The sequence below is a fragment of the Ranitomeya variabilis genome, chromosome 5, assembly GCF_051348905.1.
Source record: "Ranitomeya variabilis isolate aRanVar5 chromosome 5, aRanVar5.hap1, whole genome shotgun sequence".
Lineage (NCBI taxonomy): Eukaryota > Metazoa > Chordata > Amphibia > Anura > Dendrobatidae > Ranitomeya > Ranitomeya variabilis.
In genome coordinates, this window is record NC_135236.1 from 644545514 (window position 1) to 644551513 (window position 6000).

The window sequence follows — 6000 nt, forward strand, 5'->3', positions numbered from 1 at the left end:
TGGCTTGTCAAGGTAAGGAGGCTTATTTGCCGTACAATGCTCCTCTGGGAATTTAAATATGCAAATTGCCTCTTCTGAGAAAAAGAGGACTTAAACTCTACAGCGCCACCTATTGGAAGTAGCGATCCTACAAGTCACAATCAACCCTTTAACGAGTCGTACAATATGACTTAGGATAAAAGCCAAATCAGTATCTCAATTCGCAGACACGGTGTTTCGGGCTGTTGGCCCTCGTCAGTGCGAAGCATGAGAACTGATTTGGCTAGGTGAGAGGCTCTGGACATGGGGTCTAAGGGGTATCGTTTCTCCTTATGGAGAGTGACATACCATCTCTGGCTTGTCAAGGTAAGGAGGCTTATTTGCCGTACAATGCTCCTCTGGGAATTTAAATATGCAAATTGCCTCTTCTGAGAAAAAGAGGACTTAAACTCTACAGCGCCACCTATTGGAAGTAGCGATCCTACAAGTCACAATCAACCCTTTAACGAGTCGTACAATATGACTTAGGATAAAAGCCAAATCAGTATCTCAATTCGCAGACACGGTGTTTCGGGCTGTTGGCCCTCGTCAGTGCGAAGCATGAGAACTGATTTGGCTAGGTGAGAGGCTCTGGACATGGGGTCTAAGGGGTATCGTTTCTCCTTATGGAGAGTGACATACCATCTCTGGCTTGTCAAGGTAAGGAGGCTTATTTGCCGTACAATGCTCCTCTGGGAATTTAAATATGCAAATTGCCTCTTCTGAGAAAAAGAGGACTTAAACTCTACAGCGCCACCTATTGGAAGTAGCGATCCTACAAGTCACAATCAACCCTTTAACGAGTCGTACAATATGACTTAGGATAAAAGCCAAATCAGTATCTCAATTCGCAGACACGGTGTTTCGGGCTGTTGGCCCTCGTCAGTGCGAAGCATGAGAACTGATTTGGCTAGGTGAGAGGCTCTGGACATGGGGTCTAAGGGGTATCGTTTCTCCTTATGGAGAGTGACATACCATCTCTGGCTTGTCAAGGTAAGGAGGCTTATTTGCCGTACAATGCTCCTCTGGGAATTTAAATATGCAAATTGCCTCTTCTGAGAAAAAGAGGACTTAAACTCTACAGCGCCACCTATTGGAAGTAGCGATCCTACAAGTCACAATCAACCCTTTAACGAGTCGTACAATATGACTTAGGATAAAAGCCAAATCAGTATCTCAATTCGCAGACACGGTGTTTCGGGCTGTTGGCCCTCGTCAGTGCGAAGCATGAGAACTGATTTGGCTAGGTGAGAGGCTCTGGACATGGGGTCTAAGGGGTATCGTTTCTCCTTATGGAGAGTGACATACCATCTCTGGCTTGTCAAGGTAAGGAGGCTTATTTGCCGTACAATGCTCCTCTGGAAATTTAAATATGCAAATTGCCTCTTCTGAGAAAAAGAGGACTTAAACTCTACAGCGCCACCTATTGGAAGTAGCGATCCTACAAGTCACAATCAACCCTTTAACGAGTCGTACAATATGACTTAGGATAAAAGCCAAATCAGTATCTCAATTCGCAGACACGGTGTTTCGGGCTGTTGGCCCTCGTCAGTGCGAAGCATGAGAACTGATTTGGCTAGGTGAGAGGCTCTGGACATGGGGTCTAAGGGGTATCGTTTCTCCTTATGGAGAGTGACATACCATCTCTGGCTTGTCAAGGTAAGGAGGCTTATTTGCCGTACAATGCTCCTCTGGGAATTTAAATATGCAAATTGCCTCTTCTGATCAGATAGTCACAGTCCTGCCAAAATCAGACGTTTCAGCTGACATTCAGCTACATGTGTATGGAGGTCTTCAAACTTGTATCTTCTCTAGAGTCCAGACTTGGAATAAAATCATAACCCTTCTCCTTACCCCAAATCATTTGTTACCATTAAACGCCTTATCTAAGCAAGATTACCAAGGATGGGATCACTCATTACATAAAAGTATTTACAACCCAGTGATTTCGGCAGAATCGGCCAACCATCTATGTGCATAACGCTCGTGGTGATGTCAGTCAGGTCATAGGAGTTCACCGTGAGACACTGAGCAGTGGTAGCACACGCTGCTCAGTGTCTCTGCGAGAGAGCAGTCTGTATAGTCGCATCGGGCAACAATGCAGCCTGCCATCTAAAGGTAGCAGAGCTAGACTCGTTGAGGGATAAATGGATTATTTAGTGTTCAACACAAAAGTGTTCAACACTTTTTACAAAAGTGTTCAACACTCCCCATCCCACATCCTCCCCAACCTCACCACCACACTAATCCCATCCCTAACCCATCTCTTCAACCTATCACTAACTTCTGGTACCTTCCCCACTGCTTTCAAACATGCCACTATCACACCTATCCTTAAAAAGCCATCCCTTGACCCAAGCACTATGTCCAGCTATCGCCCCATATATTTGCTCCCATTTGCATCCAAACTCCTTGAGCAGCACGTCCATGCTGAACTTTCCTCTCACTTTGCATCTAACTCTCTCTTCGACAACCTACAATTTGGCTTCCGTCCCCACCATTCCACTGAGACTGCCCTGACCAAAATTACTAACGACTTACTTACAGCAAAAGCTAACAGACAATTCTCTATACTCCTCCTTCTAGACCTGTCCTCTGCCTTCGACACAGTTGACCACTGCCCCCTACTACAGATCCTCTCTTCCTTTGGGGTCAAAGACCTCGCCCTATCTTGGATCTCCTCATACCTTACCAACCGCACATTTAGCGTTTCCTACTCCCATACTACTCATCTCACTCCCTCTCTGTTGGTGTCCGTTAAGGCTCTGTCCTTGGGCCCTTACTCTTCTCAATCTATACACTCGGCCTGGGACAACTCATAAGGTGCTATGGCTTCCAGTACCATCTATATGCTGATGACACTCAGATCTACTTCTCTGGCCCAGATGCCACCTCTCTGCTCTCCAGAATTCCGGAGTGTCTATCAGCCATATCCTCCTTCTTCTCCTCTCGCTTCCTCAAGCTCAATGTGGACAAATCTGAACTAAATATCTTTCCTCCATCTTGCATATCTTCCCTACCTGATCTATATATCAAAATAAATGAAATCACTCTTTCCCCTGTACCCAAAAACCCCAGAGTATCCCTTGACTCTGCCCTGTCCTTCAAACCACACATCCAAGCTCTCGCCACCTTCTGTCGCCTCCAGCTCAAAAATATTTTCAGAAACCGTCCTTTCCTCAATCCTCACTCTACCAAAATGCTTGTGCATGCCCTAATCATCTCCCACTTCGACTACTGCAACATCCTCCTCTGTGGCCTACCTTCTAACACTCTCGTACCCCTCCAGTCCATTCTTAATTCTGCTGCCCGACTAATTAATCTCTCTCCTCACTACACTCCTGCTTCCCCTCTATGCAAATCCCTTCACTGGCTCCCAATTTCCCAGCGTATCCAGTTTAAACTACTAACACTGACCTACAAAGCCTTCCATAACCTTTCTCCTCCGTATATTTCCAAACTAATCTCTCAATATCTTCCCTCACGTAATCTCCGGTCCTCCCAAGACCTCCTTCTCTCCTCCACGCTTATTCGCTCCTCACCCAATCGCCTCCAAGACTTCTCCCGAATATCCCCCATCCTCTGGAATTCTGTACCCCAACACATCCGGTTATCCACCACACTTGGATCCTTCAAAAGAAACCTGAAAACCCACCTCTTCAAAGAAGCTTATAGCCTGTAATGACTACACGGCCACCTCAACACCATCGGAGCTCCTGCAACCCTCGACCTACTGTCTCCTTTCCCATAATCCTGTAGAATGCAAGCCTGCAAGGGCAGGGTCCTCTTCCCTCTGCATCAGTCTGTCATTGCTAGTTTTTGTTTACTGTAAGTGATATTTGTATTTTGATGTAACCCCTTCTCATGTACAGCACCATGGAATTAATGGTGCTATATAAATAAATAATAATAATAATAAAATTATTTATCTCCTCATAAGAAATATTGTGATATTAATTTAGATTCTTTAAAGGAGTCTGTGTCATTCTTTCGATCAGAGGACTTTATTCTGGGTGTGTGTTAATTTACAATATAAATATAGGATTAGTAATGTATAAGTGTCTTATAGACGTCTCTACATTCCTAAGCCATGGGCTTGATGTCACCGGACAATACAAAGGTGACATCAACCTCACAAATATGAACCTCACTTCCATCACCGCAGGTCAAGTGTGAAGAGCTGGGCAAGGCAAAAGAATTGTCGAATCTAATATATGCACCTTTTCTGGGGCAGCTGTGGGCTGCTATTATTATTATGTTGGGAGGTCTCAATATCCATGGCCTCTTACCAGTCTGAGAATACCAGCCCCCAGCTGTCAGCTTTAGCAAGGCTGGTTGTCAAAAATGGGGGAGGACCCACACCGTTTTGTTTAATTATTTATTTTTAAAAAAGCAGCGCGAGCAGGGGACAGTAATGTGAGCAGTCTTCTTTACCACCTGGCGCTGGGGAACAGCACGAACAGTACCGCTGATTTCCAAGCATCGGTACGTGTCACACTGATGACACAGGGATGTCATCCACATGTCATCAGAATGCATGTGTGTGAGATTTTTGTGGCCCATGCTGCTACCAGAAACACTGACGTCTTAGTGAACTCGGTCATTTACCAAACTTTGGCTGAGTTTTGCGGATCTTTAGGAAAAAACCTCTGGAATCCGAACATTCAAACTTCATGCCAAATTTGAGATTGGGGAACGTTTTCTGAACAAGTTCACTCGTCTCTACTCTTGAGTCTATGTTTGTTGTGCGCCACCACCTGTGCATATTGTGCTTCAACTTGCATTCATCTCTGCTGGGTTCCTCTTCATCTGTGCTACTGCTCCTGAGATTCCCGTTTGTCCAAGTCCTCATGATTCAATGTGTCCTCCAGGAAGCTGCACCAATGCCCGGGGTCTGTGTGCCCACCTGAGACTTAATGGATCCACGTCACCAGGTGAGCCTTACACAAGTGTTCCTGTGTATGGGGGTGTTGGGAGAAATCGATCTAATGTGTATGACCAGCAATATATAAGTATTATTTGGCACATAGCTGAAATTTTGTCTAGACACTGCACTAATCTTCTATTCACCACAGTCATTGGTCTGCTTCTTGGGGGATTTACACTGTGCATTCAGGAATCTATACCACAGATTTTCAATGCTTCATCTCTTTATACCCGATGATAGGTGCAATATCCGAAATGTTGCCATCCTCTACTATACCTAGTGTAGTGTGAATATTTGACATGAAAAGCTATAAATAAATCACAATTGAAGCATTCTGGTGAGATGTTCTTCTTTATTCCTTTGCATCTCAATCAGTCAGTCGTTAAAGGGAATCTGTCATCGATTAATTGTTCCCAGACCACGCAGAATAAATCAGATATTTGCTGTGTGATTGTAGCTTGGTATGTTTTACTCTGAAACACTCTGGCATTTCTGAGAAAATATACTTTGAAAAACCATCCGGGGATTATGTGTCTTGGTTGACAAGTCCAAAGCAGATCTCCAGCGACTTCTTCCCACTCCATTACAGTTGTATGACATGATCTCCACATATGTGTTTACATAGGGAGAGGCATATCAGTCAAGGAGATCGCAAAGGGGTGAAGTCCCTGGGGAACTTGCTCGGATCTGATAAATGGTTCCCTTTAACCAGGGTTAGTAATCATCAAAATCCAATTCCTGGACAGGCCATATAACGGAAGGGGCTTCTTATTGTTTTAATTGGCCCACACAAGGAGTTTACCATAAGATTATATGCACCAGTTAAACCACAGGCATTGTCAGAGTGGCACTGTTATACTGATTAAATGATACCTGGGGAGAAGAAATCAGTCTTGTGGTTCTTGTGTAATTAGTGTTAGAAGTTTTCAGTTAATGAGAAGCCCGTGCTCCAGGGTGGGACTGTAGGCAGAGTCTTATCTTCCTGCTCTAGGTCAGAAAAACCAAGGACAGACCTGCCCACAGGCCGCCCTGAAGCACAACCATGTTTCTCATCT